Below are 18,429 nucleotides of genomic sequence, written 5' to 3' on the forward strand. Positions count from 1 at the left end.
GGGGCCATGGGGGATTAAGGAGCATGAGGGACTTGGCGGAGTGGAGGAGAAAGAGGGTGAGGGGGTTATAGAGGTGGAGGGGGCACCTTGGGTTTGGAGGTACTGGGAGGAGAAGTAGTTAAGTGTGGAAGGGGTCTGGGGAAAGGAGAGTGCACTGGGGCATTGCAGGGTGGGGTGGGGTGAGGGGGTGGGGGAGCAGCAGAGGCACCAGGGGGCACTGAGGAGGGCAGCAGTGAGGTCACTGGGGGAACCACTTGTGCTGGAAGCCTGGAATCTGGCAGCAAAGAGCCCCCTGGCAAAGTCCCCAGCTTCTTCAGTCTCCTCATACCCAAACTGGCACCAATTAGTGACTGACATCATGTCTGACCTTCCAGGAGAGCAGGGTCACAGCCAGCCGAGAGCATGACCTTGCCAGGGGTGCTAGCTCCGATCCGTCCCCAGGGCAGGGAGGCAGACTGGTTGGCTCGGGAGTGTGCGTGAGGGGGAAATGGGACACGGGGCCTCTCCTCTGTAGGGGGATGCCAGATCCAATCCAGACCCCAAGCAGGGGGACTGGTTGGCTCAAGGGGGTGAGGAAAGTGACATGGGGACCTGACACTGAGGGGTGCTTTGGGGGGAATTTACTGATACACACAGATGACTGGCTCCTTGTAGGTCCCGTGCCCAAGTCTCTGGCTCCCCAACTGGGCATAGCGATGGCACAGGTTGTACCTGCCCAGGGAAAGAGCTGTGAACATCACTTCATTCACCCCCTGCCTTTCCCCACCTGAGCCAGGGATAGCACCCAGCTCCCCTGCTCTCTAGCCCACTAGACCCATTCCCCCTTTGAGAACCAGGGATAGAACCCGGGCATCCTGGCTAGGCCCGGTACTCGGTGAGTTCCTTCGCTAGGGCCAGGACAGCGTTTCCCGTGCTGTCTCGGACCTGCTGCACCATGGCAATGTCACAGAGCACCAGGATCTGCAGAGATGCACGCTGAGGAGGGGGGCGTGGGCAGCCAGGCGCCATGCTGGCTTCATCAGCGCCTGCTCCCCAGGCAGAGCCCATGACAGACCCAACCCCCATCCCTCCAGAGCCAGGCGGGTCCCTAAAAACCCCCTGTGGAGCCAGGCCGATCTTAGAACCACCCCCACAGCAAGTGCCTCAATCGGTGCACTTATCACCCGCACATTGGCCACTTGGTCTCTCCAAAGCTGTGCCCATTAAAGGCGCAGACCTTGAAGACGGCCCGGGCAAGGTGCATCCTGAGCAAGAACAGGAGCAGGGTGGGAGAGTGTTATAGGAGGGAGAGCCTCAGGCAAGCGGGAGAGGGCGTTGTGGGTCAGTGCCCAGGCACGGAGGGTACAGGAGAACAGCGATCTGGCTCATTGCTGAGTAGGCAGCTGGGACTTGGTCCTTTTGACTGGCAGATCCAGACATTAAGGGGAGAGAAGAGCCTGGGCTGTGCTAAAGCCCCTCTTCCCCCCCATCCACCTCCAGCCCCTGTCCAGGCCCTGGGAGTCCTGGCTTCTAGCCCCCCGCTAGACCTCAATCCCCTCCCAGTGCTGGGGATAGAACACGGGCATCCTGGTTTACAGCTCCCCCCATGAGCTGCGGTGCATTCTCCAGCTCTGGCCAGGTTTAAATCAAGATGGGATGTTTTCCTAAGAGAGCTGCTCTGGTTCAAGCAGGGATTAATTCAGGGCCTGGGTCAGACAGGGGGGACAGATGAGTTGATCACAGGGATCCCTTTGGGCTTTGGGATCTATGAGAACCTTGAGCTGTCAGCAGAGACCCAGGGCAGCTCATTGTAAGGGCTGACACCACAGTCATCATCAGCTGTGGATGCCTTAGTAGGAGGAGGAGCCAGGCTGATCTCCAGGTGGACAGGGAGTGTCACCACCTGCAGCTGATCAGTGGGTAGTTTATTTAAGGGCTGGATCTAGGCCGGGTTCCCTCCTATGGGAAGGGCTATGACAGAGAATCCTCTTCAGAAACTGCTCCAGCTTGCAGCTAGTTTGGGGTTTTCCAGACCCTCCCCCCATCTGCTGGTGGGTGGGAACAGTCTTCTCATTTCCAGCCTCAGCTGAGCCCTGGTGAGTTTATCCCCGTTGACTTCACTAGCTCCTTCCCTTCCCTGGTCTACTTACAGGGAGCAACCACATCCCTGGTTTTAGGCCAAACAAGCCACACTCTTCCAGTCTCCTCTTGGAAGAGTCATGGGCTGTTTCCCTGAGCATTGTAGTTGTCCCTGTATAAACAGCCCCTGTGCCCTATCCCAGAGGTCTGAGGATTCAAACCCATTCCAGAATATGTGGGCATTAATTGTTGTTATGCTGGAAGGTGAGAATGGCTCTTTGATCTATAGACAATCACAGACCCGAGTGTGTGAAGAACTTTTCTTTCCAGCTAAGCAGAAGGAGCAATTAAATGCCCCTTTGTGTAGAGATAGCTGTGAGCAATGGGGAGCCACCACCCGAAACACTGGGCCGCATGGCACAGCCGATCAGAAGCTGAGGGGTGTCTTTGGGACTGGTTGTATACGCAGAGGCTGAGGGATCGGCTGCGTTCTGGGCAGAAAGTTAACAGACAGTAAAGGAACTTAGGCCCCTGGAAGGAAGCGGAGAAACCGCTCCTTTGGACATGGGGCAGGCCGGAGAAGCAGGCTTGGGTTTCAGAGCAAGGAAAGGGCCTGGGTGATGTGATTCCCTTGAGGAACAGGACTCTGTGGATTCCATGAGTAATTCGGATTGTGCCAGATGGAAATAGTTCAGCACAGTCCCAAGTAACAGCAAACCACAGGGGCCAAAGGAGTTGCCATAATGTTGCTGATCATATGTACCTCATGATTCCCCTCCGCCCCCTGGCGCTACCATAATGCTGCTGACGATGTGCACTATAAAAAGGGGAGGCTGTTACTTTAATGCTGCCAATAATGTCTACTTCATACTGGGGCACCTCCCAGGTGGTATGATAATGTCAGGGCATGCAAAAGGGGGGACAAGAAGAGGCACGCCCCCTCCCCAGTAATTGTCAGGGACACTGAACTCCTCCAGCCCTGCGGTTGCGGTGGTGGGGAGAGCAAGCTCCTGTTGGAGCTGGGGTGGGGGGAAGAGCATGCTTCTGCCAGAGCGGTGGGGGCACAGTGCCCCAACAAAAGGGGTCAAAGTTAAATTTCTGGGCATGTCCCTGGATAATGTGCACTTGGTTCTGGGACAGGTGCTCCCATACAGGGGGTTCCCCCCAGGCACTATAAAAAGGGGAGCCCACGGGCCCTATCATAGTGCTGCTGCTAATGTGCACTTCATAATGGCCCACCTCTCCTCCCAGGTGCTACTGTAATGTGCTGCTGCTAACGTGCATATCATAGGGTTTCCTCCTTGGTTTTGGGCTTCTATGTGCTACCATAATACTGCTAATAATGCCCATGCCCTGATTTTGGTCAGCACTACTGTAGCTCACACAACAATGATCCCAAGCCACCAAGCTGTGCTGGCTCCTGGCTGTCACTGCCCTCCCCCCCCTTCTCCCCCCCCCCTTCAAATCTTTCTCTCTCATTGCTGCTGTCAGATCAGCACCCTACAGTTCCAGGGCAGTAGGAGTCACATCACCAGAAGAGCACAGCTCACCTGGATAGTATTACTGCTGGAGTCACTAGAGCAGAAAGGGTTAAAGGGTGCAGTGAGGGGTCGCTCCCTCAGAAAGCCCAGCAGCTGTTTGACCCTGGGCTGGATTCTGCTTTTGATTCCTTCTGTGTAATCCCGCTGACTCCACTTCAGACTGGATTTTGATCTTGATATCCCCCTACCCTGTCTCTCCCCATTGGGTCGTTCTGGTTTTACAGGGGTCTGATCAGAGCACCATTGACCACTGTATAGCCAAGTCTCTCCATGAGCCATTCAGGGACCAGGGCCCTTTGCTGAATTGTCACAATATGTTTGTAACCCGTCGGTATTTCCAAGGTTTTGGGGGTGTTTTTTAATTCACAGAAATAATTCTGCATGAAGAGAGATGCTGAGACCAAGGCATATCTCCTTCCAGTCAAAGCGGTATTAAATGTCAGAGGAGAGGGTGGCCTTTACTTAAGGGCAAGAGAGTGGGAAGGAGCAACCATTTAAGCAGTGAATGTACCAACCATTTAAGGCCAATGTCCCAGGGTGGCCGGCTTCTTTAAGAGGTGCCAGGGTCTGGTCTGTCTATGATGAGCTTTTTAAAGAAGGAACCCGCCTGTAATTAACCGCCTATGTGGCTGGTGGGCAGTGTCGATAAATTATAGCATCGAGTGCTTGGCTATGCGTTGGTTTGTTATGAAATATAGAGAAGGGCTCAAATAACCAATATCAGTCGGGTTTATTGCGGAAAGTCAATAGTGGCATAGTACAGGAAGAAAAGTTCAGTAAGATACCGTGACAGAACGCACCCCTGTATTCACATCCGACACACTATTGTAAAAATCTTTGTACAGAATAGGCCTGCTTGGGGTACCATGTGAGAAGTAAAACTTGCTGGTCAATAATATCATGGTAAAATGTATGTAGCAACATTATATGTAAAGTTATGAACATAAGCCAAAATCAATACTTGTTTACCAGACATGTCTGGGGAGTGGGCAAACCTGTTTCTGAAACACAAAAGACAAGTTGATACCCCAGGCAGGTATCATCACCTATCAAGTGCAGTGCCGGATTAATGCAGGGGCTTTAGGGGCTGCAGCCCGGGGCCCCGCAGGCCTGCCGGCCGGATGCGGCCCACTGCTTCTTTTCATCCGGCCCGTGGCAAGTCTCTGCACCGCTGGCCAGACGCCAGTCCCCGAGCCTCCGCGCGCCCCCCCCTCGGGCCTGGAGCTGCGAGCGCCAGCTCGCCAATGTGCCCCTGCAGCACCAAGGCGAGGGGCATTCAGGGAATCGCTGTGTGCTGCCCCCAGCGCTGGCTCTGCAGCTCCCATTAGCCGGGGACCCCAGGAGCTGCCTGAGGAATGCGCTTCCCGGATGCAGCCTGCACCCTAATCCCTTGCCCCAGCCCTGAGCCCACTCTCCCACCCCAAGCCCTCAGAGGCCCCACAAAATCTAACAGCCCCAAGCCCACAGGAGAGTTAATCCGGCCCTGATCAAGTGGTCATTCTTTGGCAAGAAAGCAGGGCAGGAACACGCAGATCCGATCTTAGCAAACGACAGTACGAAACCTCTCCCCCACCAAACTGTGTGTCTCCTTGCTCTCAGCTGGAAAGAGCTTTTAACCAGGGGCCATGCTCAGGAACATGGTTTCCAAAGGGTGACTGAGCTATAAAAGAGGGGCAAAAACATCCCAAGTTATCTCTTCTTGTCCAACTCTCTCTTTCACCTAAGTGGACAAAAGAAAACAGCCATTGGACCTCGGGAGCAGTTCCTGCCCTGTAATTTGGTCAGCAATGCTCATGAAAATCTGTGTTAATGATTTCACCTTGAATCACGTCTAGTTTAAGTTGCGTACTAGGAAGCGTTTTATGTTTGTCTTATAACCATTTCTGATTATAACTTGTACTTTTAAAAAAACTCTCTTTGTAGTTAAATAAACTTGTTTTGTTCTTTAATAGCAAATCATCCAGCATTGTGAATCGTGTGGGGAACTCCATTTAAGGTGGTGTAGCTCGATGCCCTCACAGAGGCAAAGGACCGAATATATCTGGACAGTGCCGAACAGACATTTCTGCGGGGAAGACCGGGAGCACGTCGGGATCACCGCGCACGTAGCGATCGAGGCTGTCGGAAGCCAGAGCGTGGCCGGTGTTTGCTAACAGGCTGCCGGGGTCAGAATTGCAGGACCAGGGCCGTGGCAATACGCAGACATTCAGGGCGTGACCTGCAAGTCGTTTGGCTGTTTGTGAGCGGCCCTGCTCGGGAGCCACAGCAGCAAGGCATTGTGAGGCACCTCATGTTGCAGGGGAGGTAGTGTATTCCTAGGATGATTTTACAAATTATAAAACTCTTCACATGTCACTAAAATCCAGCCCATCAGTTTGTTCCAATTCTTCCACTTGGTACTCCTGGGGGAATTCCGCATCACTGCGTGTGCGCAGAATTTACATCTCACGCAAATTTCTTTGCTTCCCCATAGAAAAATGACTTTTTGATAAGGAAGCCACGAGAGCGGTCACGCAACCTTCCCCAGCAGTACGTTTTGGTGTCCAGGACAGCCGGCAGAAAGGTAAAGCATTGTGGGGCAGGGGGCGGGACTGGCGAAGACCTTGCTGGTAGCTCCTAACATGTGCCGGACTCAGCTGCTAGTGCCATCTGGGCTGGGGAGGACGGGACTTCCTCTTCCCCTGCACGGCATCCAGGGTTGTGTCAGACCCACCCCCAGATTTCTCCCCCGGCTTTAGGAAGCGCTGCATGCACATCTCCCCCCCACACACACACTTCCTGCACCCATTGCTCTTCAGCTGCAGGGGGAGAGGGATCTCTGTAGAGGGAGCTGCTCCCCCATCTGCCCAACCTCGTGCATCCAGACCCCCTCATACTCAGACCCTCCCGCCAAGCCTCACCCCCCACACCCAGAACCCCCCTGACGAGCCCCACTTACCCCTCCACAGATTCCCCCCACACTCAGACCCCCCTGCTGAGCTCTATCCCCTCCAGGGCTCCCCCTTCCACTGAGCCCCAACCACATTCACCTGGACACTACCCCCTCCCCCCAGAGTCCCATTACCGTTGCACCCAGAACCCTCCAACAAGCCCCAGTGGATTCAAGTCCTCCCCCTGCAGTCAGATCCCCCACTGAGCTGCCTGCACCCAGATTGCCCCACCCAGAACCCTCTCTACCCACACCTGGATCCCCACACACTAAGTCCCTCTAGACTTAGATCCTGCCTTGCTGAGCCTGCCTGCCCACGGCTAGTGCACCTAGCAAGGAGGGGCAGGGCCCTGGGCTGTTTCTGGGCCAAGCCCTGTCCTTGCGCTGTGTCAGGGTTGGGTGCAGCCTCACCGCTGAGTCCCAGGGGGAGCTGCACAGTGATCTCCCACCTCTGTGAAGCTGGTGGCCTGTGCTCCCCAATGCCATGCTGGAGCTTCCACATTTATTTGACAAATAAAACTTGCAGAATTTTAAAATATCGTGTACAGAATTTTTATTCTTTTGGTGCAGAACGCCCTCAGGAGTCACTTGTTCTATGCCATTCATTCTCCTTGTTTTGGATATTAGCATTCCAGGTACTGACCCCAGAAGGTACCTCTGTAGTTCGTACCGGGGCAAAATAGAAATGTATTTGGATTTTTGACAAGTGACCTATCTGCTTATGTCACAGGCCAAGCGGCACTATCGCAACATGTAGCTTACCTGCTTCGTGTCGCCCGGGCGTTCAGTTCTGCCCGCCTTTCGGTTACAACACAGAGCCATCCCAGGGCTTCCGCAATCCCCCTCCTGGGGCCAGCGGGTTACTTATTTGATGGGTCAACAAAGGGCTCAGTGGCTAGTCACAAATCCCCGCATTGAATCATTGCCACCGGTCTGGTGTCCGTGATACAAGAGTATGTTAATGACAACTGGCAAGGGGGGTGTAGAGGGGTTACAGAAACCTCCTTAGTTTGCTATGACCATTCTGGTTCTCCCAAAGCATCTCAGGTGAGGTCTCACATGAATGCCGGGGACACGCTAGTCATTAATATTGACGTGAAATGTTGTACAGATACTATGTAAGGAGTTGTGTGTATATATACTGAAAATATGTGTTTAAACTCTGAAAGGTATATGTCTCTGTTGGGATGTGAATGTAGCATTGTAAAAGAAGAGACCACACGCCTGTTTACATACAAAGTTTCTGTAATAAAGAGATGTGAACTCTACAGAAAAGGAGCGTGCAGGTGAAAACAAGCCCCAGGGGATTATCCTGCCTCTGAGTAAAGACAGTGAACGTTGGGGGTATATATAGAAGGCACAGAAGACACCCCTTCCTCCTGCACCTGGCGAGCGAAGGGACAGCGTGGGTCGCAGGCAGCCTCGGTTGAAAACGCCGCTGCAGACTTTGGGTGAGAGAAACGTCTTCAGCCAGGAGGTTAACCTGATAGTTTGTGTTTAAAAAGCGTGCTATGATTTTGGTGGTTTAGGTGATGACTGGTTTCCAACATTCTTATTAAACTCTGTTCTTTGTTGTTAATTTTATTATTTGCTGTAATCTCAGCACCTGTGGTTAAGCCAAGCGCCGGTTCTGAGTTGAATCTTACAAGCAGGGGTCAGGGAGGGGCTCCCCAGGAAGACTTCCTCATGCTAAGAGGGGTGGTGGTAGGAGCCTCCTGACCCAGGGGAATGTCAGTGTGATAAAGCACCCCTCTCACGTGTGCAACCTGCACCTGGTGGTGTACACTTCTCCACCTTGTGGTGGTGTCACAGCAAGGGTAATTGCTGCCCTAAGCGCTCTGCCCCGCGCTCTGCCCCGTCTGCTGCTGTGTGCTCATTTCTCTCTCGTGTCACAGTCCCCTTTAGGGGCGGGATATTGTCTTTTTGTTCTGTGTCCCTGCAGTGCTTGGCTCCGGGTTGCTCGTGTAATGCAGCTCAGCGAGGCGGGGACAGCAGCTGGCACAAACCAATGGCCCGAGGCTGGAGCTCATCAGGAGGGTCGCGGAACGTGACGTCACAGGCCCCGCACATCAACCAGCCTCCGGCGCCACCAGCCGGTCTGAGTGGCGCATGCGCATTTGGGAACAGCGTCCCATTGGTCGCCTGCCTACCCAATGGGGAGGCGCGGGCGGGGTACAAAGCCGGAAGCGGCTCCCGGGCGAGAGAGCGGCGGCTGCTCCAGCATCCAGAGCAAGGAAGAAGCCGGAGCGGCGCGTGCCTCGCTGCCGGGTCGGGCCGCCGAGAGCTCCAGAGCTCCGGCGTTTGCTGAACGTCAGGGAAGGTACCGGTACCGCTCCCCCAACGCGAGCGCGCCGCGATGCCGGGGGCCGGCCTGTAGCTCGCGGGTGGGAGCGTGGGGGGGGGCGGCAGTGACTCGCCACCGGGACTAGTTACAGAGCCTCAGTTCTGCTGCTTTTTGGGAACCTTTTAAAATGGTCTCCTCGTAAAGAAAAACGTTGTTTGTGGAATAGTTACAAAATGACCAATTTTTTTCTTTCTCAGGGTTGGAAGGAGTTTCCCCACCCTTGTAGTGCTAAAGTTTTTTTTGTCCACTGTAACAGAGATTTCCACCCCAGTTATAAATTAAATTAAATTAATGGAGATATCCCATCTCCTAGAACTGGAAGGGACCTTGAAAGGTCATCGAGTCCAGCCCCCTGCCTTCACTAGCAGGACCAAGTACTGATTTTTTCCCAGATCCCCAAGTGGCCCCCTCAAGGATTGAACTCACCACCCTGGGTTTAGCAGGCCAATGCTCAAACCACTGAGCTATCCCTCCCCCCATGCAGTGGTGCCTACTAATTTCAAATTAAGTACTTAGCCTGATCAGGGGAGGAGGCAAGGACACCCATTGAATTCAGTAAGAATTTGCTGTCTAACCTGCCCCAGCTCTTCTGATTTCAACTGCAGCAACACTTCTAAAGCATATTCCAGAACCTCTGCTTAAAAGTGTAGCAACCTCCCTCATAGCTAGTCACTTACATGTATCTCTGTACTAGGGGGAGTGGGACATAGTCTTGAAGCCACATCAACCTCCTCAAGTAAATGGGTTGTGTGAAGGAAAAATATTCAAGATGTGGGCATTTTAAATGAGTGTGGACAGTAGACTTGAGTCCCTTTATTAAAAATCTCTCTCATTAACTTGACTATTGTGAAGATCCTCATCCCTCCCCTCTCTGGTTGAGGAAAATAAAGCTTGTAATTGCCTCACCCCACCTTGGCTCCCCAGGGAACAACTCAAAGTAGAACTTAAAGCTTGCCCATAGAATAGTCTAATTCTTCAACCTCAGAATTTCTTGCAGTACAGGGTTGCATATTATGTAATACATTCATTTCTCTCTCACCTCATTTACTACCTGGTTTTATATATTTATTTTATTTTATTATTATTATTGAAGGGGCCCCTGAAATTGCTTTGCCCCAGGCCCCCCTGAATCCTCTGGGCAGCCCTGCTGGTGTCAGTGTAAAGGATTATTCCTCTCTGTGGTTTTCATTCCCCACCTTCTGGCTTAACTCCACCTTAGCGCTGCTGGGATCCTGTGACCAGAGGCAAGTAAAAGAGGAAAAAAAAAAAAAACCTTGTCTCCCCCCCCCCCCCCCCCTCTGCTGCCTTTTCTTCCCTGTGTGTGTGTGTGTGTGTGTGTCTCGTGTCGTGTCTTGTCTTGTCTTGTCCCATCAATATAGATTTAGAAATCAAATAAATATTGGGGGCCTGTATCTGCCTCCTCACCCTTATTACCCAACCTGCAATATTCTACCTACTTTATTGCTCTATGCTTCATACTAGTGTAACTCAATTAATTTCAATAGAGATCAATGGAGTTACATGCCATAAAACTGGAGTTCATGGGGATTTGGATTTGTAACCCTCCATAGTTGGAGCCTCTCTCTACTTTTCATAATTCAGTAAATGCAAGATTATTTACTCCTAAAAATGAGCCGTAAGTCTCGTGCACCACTGTATATTGCCCGTGACCTATCCATGACTTGTACTAAAAATACCCGTGACTAAATCATAGCCTGAATAATAATAAATTGCCCTTGGGGGCTTACGCAAGAGCTACATGTTCCACACTGTTACACTAACAAGACTGGCCACATTTGTAGTGCGATAAAGTCTAGCTGCTAACAATAAAAAAAATTAACTTGTTGTTTTGATTAAAATGAAAACCCTTTACTGGAGCACTAAATACATGTTAGGGGATATCCAGGAAGCCAGCATTTTGTCATCAGATGAATCTCTTTATTAATTCCCTCCCAAAACTGTTTATGCAACCATTACATTCTGTTGTAATGTGAGTCATGGTATGGAAAGGTTGAGAACTACTCTTCAAGCTCTTCCTACATAACATACTGCCCCTCTCAGAGGTGGCTGCCCCCTCAATTTGCCATATCCATGGGACGGCTTTGGATACATATAGTTTGTCTCGTTACTTTGGTCAGACACATGGCAGGGCAGCATATTCCAAAATTTCTAAATGTCATTAACCTCTTCCTTTACCAAATTCCTGTAAAGCAAACTTCTTTAGATCATTTAATCACTCATCCTTTCTGCACCAGCTTCTGGGTATTTAAGCCAATTCATTTATTTACAGTTTATTGCCACTGAATATATATATATATATATTCACCAAACAATTCACTCTCATATTATGTTTAAGTCAAAAATTCTTGGGCAAACACCAGCACAGAATATCTTAAAGCTTACTGTGCCATTATTGAAGAAAAACCATTCTGGACAATTGCACAGTGGGTGTGTGAATGCAAATGTTAACTAATCTTTGTGATCAGCTGTCATTCAATCACCAAATAATTAATTTTTTAGCGCTTATAGCACACGACCACTGTGGTTGCAGGCTGAATCCAATCCTGTTTATTGCAAGCTTTCTTTTATAGTTTTTCTCAACATTACATAACACAATTAGGCTATAATCACACATCTACGGATTGGACAAGAAGGAGAATCATGGGTTTATCACATGTATAGCCCCACACCAATTGGTTCAACTGTTCCTTACATAAGGCCATGATTTGTTTACCTGGCAAGTGTCCCATCGTGACCCTTACCTCCTCATGGAACTTTTCGTTAGGTTGGTGTATTGATGATACATCCCCACAGGTATGAAATTCAAATATTTTTCATGTTTCTAGTCTAATTTGAAGATTCAAAAACAGGAGCGCCTGTTCGACTGGTGCACAAATTTGCCTTTATCACATTAATAAAACCCTGTGCTATGCATTTACTTGTGCAATACATTTACTAGGAATCCTTGTTATGGAAGCAATGATATATGCAAATTTGGACCTTAGTTATAATCATACCTTTGTACTAAAGAAATGTGAGACCTCTGCAGAATAAAACCTTAAATTCTTATTGCAGCTGTAACTACCACAGTACTATAAATCCTGGCAAAGTCAAGTCAGAACCAGTAGCTGAATTTTCTTTAATCTAGCTCAATGGTGGAGAAACACACAACGGAACCCCAGCAAACAACACTAGGATTAGACACTATTTTACTGCAATGTCTGACAAAATTTCCTAAAATATTTAATTAACTTTAGGAGAAACAAATAAATACGCACATTTCACAGCCTCCCAGCTAGCTAACAAGTCTCTGCTGTGAAAAGGGATATTAATACTTTTCACAGCAGACTTACGCAGCCCTGGGGACAAATTAAGCCCTGGATAGGGAGATGGATAGGCAGCAGGAGCTAGAGCCTGAAGCCTGAGGGATGGGGCACCAGGAAGGAGCTTGAAGCCCACCACTCCATCATACTAGGGCTGAAGCCCGAGCCCCACAACCCCTGGGAAGGTGGGGAACTCACAGGTTGCTTGCTCCTCCATGGTTGTGCCCCAGGTGGCTCCAGAGTGGGGCAGCCCCAGCAACCAACACCAAGGTGGCACATCCAGAACCAGAACTGTGACCTGGACTTAGTAATAAGACTGCTGAAAAAACCTTCCAGTTTTTGTTGCTCCAACCTGATGGAATTGCAGTTAGCACAGACACTTCCCTTTCTTCCTTTGTCTCACAGGCCACACCAAAGGTCTGTGCGCCCAAAGCAACAACAGAATTCCAAAGTAAAAAGTTGTTCTGATGATTTGCCCAAAAGTACAGCCTGACCCCATTGAAATTACATGGTAGTTAGAATTAAAAGTATTATGTTTATATCAATTCTCTGGACCAAACAATTGTCACACACTCTATGCCAGGCTCAAAATAAATATTTTAATCTTTAAAAAATGGTTTGGATTCAGTTCAAGATTCAGATACCGATTTGGTTCATTTAATATTTCATCTTAAACACTCTGTGCAGCTCTCCTCATAGTTCAGAGTTACTGGGAAAAGAGTACAGGCGTTGGTGTCCCATCTTGCAATGTGCAGAGGAAGATGAGAACCTCCTCCTGGGGCTTTATATTTACCAGCTCTATGGCACAGAGAATATGGTGAAAGACGCAATAAACAATGAAACGGTGTTCTCTGAGAGAATAGGCACAGGAACTTTGATAGTACTGAAAGTCTGATACCTTGCTAAATCAGGGCCCAAGTTATCTAAGCACCTGACTAATAAAGGAGTCACATTGAAATAAATAGGACTATTTATATGCACAAAGCTAGGCATGTTAAAATGGTAGCTCACATTTGGTTCCCTTTGAGTGAAATACAAATAAGCACCTCTTTTGAATGCTGGGGAAGGGGAGAGCACTTCATAATCACATAAAAATAGAAGTGAACAGGCAAAAACTTTTGAAATAGGAAAGATCACTTGGGAGTATAGCAAGAAAGACTTTTTGATATTGGAGCAGGGTATGTGAATGCTAGGTGAGAACTACTTATCATTGGTTAGTGCTTGATGCTTTCTTATACCTGGTTTCACACAAGTCACCCCTTCTCCAACGCTCTCTACAATACCAGCTGCTTCGTGGCCAAGAATTATTGGAAAAGCCACAGTTAATGCACCACTCATGACATGGTCATCTGAGCGACAGATCCCTGTGGCCAAAATCTGTAGGGAAAACAAAGAATATTTCAATACGTAAGGAACCAATTTTTCAGCTTTTACCTGTATGATATGATATATTTTGTATCCAGAGAAGTGAGTATAACCATAATAAACCTAAGACATGATCCCTAAGACTGCTTATTTATCAGACAGAGATCATAACTTTTAGTGTTTTTGCACAGCAAGTTATGGCCTTTGTCATCCGCCACACTCTTCCATAAATCTTTACTCTTTTTTGGGTCCGTGTAGTTGAAAGCTTGTGTCTTTCACCAACAAAAGTTGGTCCAATAGAAGATATTACCTCATCCAGCTTGTCTCTCTAATATTCTGGAACCAACACAGCAGTTTTAAATAGCCTGCATAATTCAATACGAGTTCATCAGATAGCAACCACTCTGGTGGCAATATTTGTAAGATCAAGCCCTACATTTCTATAGCACAAACATAACTGGCACCGCTACAGTATGTAATTTACAAAGTTCATCTTTTTCCTACCTTAATGCGAACTTAACTTCATGGTTTCTTAGGCTCCCAGGCAACAGCGGCTTTGCATTTAATGACCTATGAAAACAGCAAGGAAAACAAAATGGCATTTGTGTATGTAGCACCTTCCCCAAGGTGTGGCTCAAGCCTCCTCCCTGGTGCTTTGTACTTAAGAGTTGCTTCTCCCCTCTACTCACCAGGGTTGGGTCTTGGGTTCTTTTTCTGACACCTGGTGCCTTCACCCCAGGTGACTCTTCACCTTGTCCCTTGGAAAAATGAATAATGCTATCTCTGCTGGTAAGCGGTATAAAACCTATGTAACCCCTTCAGATTTAGACAGTATGGCTGCTTTAAAACCTTGTCCTGAGGCAGAGGAAGTGCTGATTGTCCAAGGGAGAGGGAGCTGAAAGAGGACAGGGACATGTGGGTGTCTGTACAGCAAGCAGACCCCCACATAGCGAAGCAGCTGAGAACCAGCCTGATGCATGCAAGAGACAGAACTGCTGACTTGGGACATCCCAGAATGGGAGCCAGGAGGACCACCATGCCAGTAAGGAATCACCTCAGAAGGACAAAGCAGAGCTGCACCTAGTATCGCTGTCACTCAGACAGACTGTATAGGGCCATGAGTACTGAGGCTTATGACTACACTGAGAATATGGAGAAAGGTTGTAGCCAGTTAAGTGGGAGGATTGTCGCTCTGTGAGAGAGGTAGAAGAGGGCACCAGAGGGGAAAGTTTACTGGTGCTGAAGATGACCAGGAACACTCAAGATTCACTGCTGCACTGGAACTCTGCCAAGTATTCCTGAACTCTGAGTCTGGACGCAGTGCTCAACATCTGTCCTTTTATATTGTGATAGCACTGGGCTGCCGGATCTTTGTATTGGATGTAATCATTTTACTTCTCCCCCTATATTTTCCCTTGTTTTTCCTCCATTCATCCTTCTATAAATAAATATTTCCCTTTCCTATATTCATTGTACTATTCCACTGTGCGTGTGTTTAGTGTGTGGGGGAGGGGGGAGAAGAAAGGGGTAGAACAAGTGTCTCTGGGGTGGAAGGGAGTTTCCCTGCTGCATTCGTGCAGGGGCCTGTTCTTGGCCAGAACCCGTCCCACAAAGCAGACTCCATCTGGGCCACGAGGGCATTACAGTTACGCCCAGTACACAATAAACAATACATTCCAGCAAAGGAATGACACACCCAAAAATAACAACAACACAAAAGGGGACTTTATTTGGAGCTGGAAAATAGGATCTGGGGAAGAAAAAAGTTGGGGTTAATTAAGTATTAAAACATCAGCAAATCAACCAATTCTCCACCTACTAACACTCAAATCTTCACCACCCCTAACTCCCTTCCAGGCACCTTCCCCAGAAGATGGTATGCTAGAGATGAGTCTGGGGACATGTACAGCAGCCCTGTGAACAGTGGCTGGCTTAAACAAAAAGGGTCCTCTTGTGTCCTCATGCTGGGTCAGGCAGGCTCCTCTCCTGGCTTCCTGGTCAGAGTCCTACACTATCACACTGTCTTAAGTACAGTTAGGTGTCTCTGAATCATACTGGTTTTCTAAATTATGTGACTCAAAGGCATAACTACTTTGTCATCTGTCTGTCCATTAGTTGCAATGAGTGGCTGTGGTTGGTTTGGAATTTTTGAGTCATCTTCTGCATCCACCATCTGTAAGGTTTTCTCTGTTGATTGTTCTTTCTGAGGAACAAACTGCAGACGTTGATGGGTTATGCTGAACTCTCCACTGTCAGTCTTGATCACATATGATCTTGGTACTGAATTCTTTTTCTTTATGACAGATGCAGTTGTCCATCCTTTTTCTCCATCCAATTTGATATAAACATAGTCACCAAGTTCTAGACCCAGCAATTCTCTGAGTGACATTTGTTCTAAAAGTGTTCATAAGCTCTTTTGGCCTTTTCATCCAATCTGGCTACTCTTGAGCAAGGAATGGCTCTTCCTGCTGTAGGATTGTCTTGGCTGTCTACACAGATCTCTCAGCCTTTCTATCTGCTTATGGATAATGTAGGCTGCTAGTAATAGGATCAAAATTATATTTTGTTTGGAACAACTTAAATTCTGCTGCAGTGAATTGTGGTTTGTTGTCCATCACTAGTTGCTCTGGAATACCAAAGTGAGCAAAAGCGAACTTCAGTTTCTCGATAACACGGTGACGTGGTATGCCTTTCAAGTATATTCTTTCTATATACATGGAAAAAATATTCCATGATGACCAGGTAATGACGTCCTCTGAATTTGCATAAATCTGCAGCTAGTCTCTTCCAACATCTGCCTGGTAAAGGTCGTGTTATTAAAGGTTCTTTGTGTCACATTGGTCTGTTAGTTCTCCAGTGTTCACATACAGATGCTTTATTCTTTAAGTCCTTGCTGATGCCCAGCCATCACACTGACTGGTTGGCCCGTTCACAACATTTAGTTATTCCTCGATGTCCTTCATGGATGAGGTTTAGGATTTCTCCTTTTATTTCATTTGGAATTGCAATTCCCTTTAATTTTGAGTCCACTTGACTCACTTACTTGTACACGCACTGCAAAGTAGTCTCCTGTTAATTCCTTAGTTTCTTTTAGATACTTGAGTCAGCTGCCCCTAATGTAACTTAGAACTTCCTGAAGTTGTATGTCTGTCAAGATTGCTTTTTGTAGCTTGAGTAGTCTCTCTTCTGACACTGGCCTATGTGTGTTCACAGCACCCATGTATGCTTCTACGTCATCTTCGAGCTCATGGGCAGTTGAATGTGATACTGGGCTCCATGACTGAGTGTCTGCTACTACCAAATTTTTCCCAGAAAACACTTAGCTATTGGGTTAAATCTCATTAACCTTAGCAACAGATGGCATTTCAGCAGTGCTTGATCCAGGTCTTTTCCATTAATGAATGTTACAAGTGGTTTATTGTCTTATCAGTGTAAAGAAATCAAGTTTGCACGAGATTTGTAAAAGTTCTCATATGCTTGCGCATATCATTTTTATGCTTCTGAGAGTGTGCAAGAGCAAAATGCAACCGGTTTCAGAGCCATGTTGTTGCAACAATTCACCACCTAGGCCATAACTGCTTGTATACATACTGACCATTGTGCGTTTGTTAACATTGTTGTACTTGAGAATGGGAGCTGTTGAGATTTTTTTTTTTTTTCTTTTTGAAGGCAATTTCTTGATTTGGTCCCGTGACGGGGAATACCTGCCCCACACTGGGCTGGAGGGGGTTAATCCCATGCTATGGGCTGAGGTAGCCATGCCCCTTCACACCTGTTGGGCATGCTCCGACTGGAACTTCAGTATAAGAGGGAACAGCTCAGCTCAGTCTGGGCTGGCAACAAAGTATGGCTTTAGTACACAGAGTCACCGTTTATTTTCATTATAGAAAGTTCCAGGCTATTTTAAATAAAAACTTAATGTCTCTTATAGCGTTCCTCATTTGAAGGTGCGTTGTCTCTCATTTTGAAGGTCACTGTCCCACATTTTAGAGTCTGCAGCTTCAGAGGTGTGAGTCTGGCACTCCAGGAGCTGGCAAACTCCAGTCTGGGTTTACATGTGTACAAAATTACTGACACTGGGTCAGATCCTGCATTCCTTTTTTTGTAATCAAAACTCCCAGTGAAGTCTTGAGTGTATATTGGTTTTGGGAGTACTACCAAGAACGCAGGATCGAGTCATTCTGCATAAGTGAGAGGATACACTGAAAGAAGATACCGTATAACAATTTTTCTAGCTCATAGCACTCCTTTTTTACCAGCTTTCTGTCTCAGATGGCCCTCATCAACAAGATTTCTGAACATCTCCCAGTATTATAGCATAGACAAGATAGTGATTTTTCTCTCACCTCCCCCTAGCAAGTAGTTCTATGGTTTCTTGTTTTGGTGGGAGGTATTGCCTCCTCCCCCCCCCAAACTGTGATGTCATGGTGGTCAGGCTAGGTCAAAATGCAGTAGCTAAAGGTGCTGAGGTCATCATGATATCACCAAAGAATGAATTCCAGATTCATAGTCAGTTGCTGAGAAAGCTTTGTCTTCTGCACAGACAAATTTCACATTTGAGGCTTTGACCTATTCCTCCAATATCCATATCCATGCAGCCTATAAACCCCACTCTTCTCTTTAAAAAATTGCATCCAAAAATACACACACACACACACACCCCTAACAAAACCCATGGTAAATATAACCAACTACTTAGCAACTAAATTGTATGTTGCCCTCCTTTCCCCCATATTTTGTTTATTTTAATTCTTTGGCAGGAACCTTGCAAAACATATTTGCAAAATACTATACAAGTAAGTTAAAAACAAACTTAGGACAAATTTTGTTGGTAAAATTATTCAGGAGGAGAAGTTCAGATACAGCTTC

At 47.8% G+C, this 18,429-nt stretch overlaps 1 long non-coding RNA gene across 1 annotated transcript; it reads left to right on the plus strand.

Moving 5' to 3' along the window:
- The first annotated feature begins 5,852 nt into the window (after positions 1-5,852).
- LOC128837732 (uncharacterized) lies at positions 5,853-7,955 on the plus strand. Its single transcript, XR_008445025.1, has 3 exons — positions 5,853-5,903; positions 6,073-6,162; positions 7,800-7,955. It is a non-coding gene; the product is annotated as an uncharacterized LOC128837732 (long non-coding RNA).
- The last annotated feature ends 10,474 nt before the right edge of the window (positions 7,956-18,429 follow it).

The sequence above is a fragment of the Malaclemys terrapin genome, chromosome 5 (assembly GCF_027887155.1).
Source record: "Malaclemys terrapin pileata isolate rMalTer1 chromosome 5, rMalTer1.hap1, whole genome shotgun sequence".
NCBI classification, from domain to species: domain Eukaryota; kingdom Metazoa; phylum Chordata; order Testudines; family Emydidae; genus Malaclemys; species Malaclemys terrapin.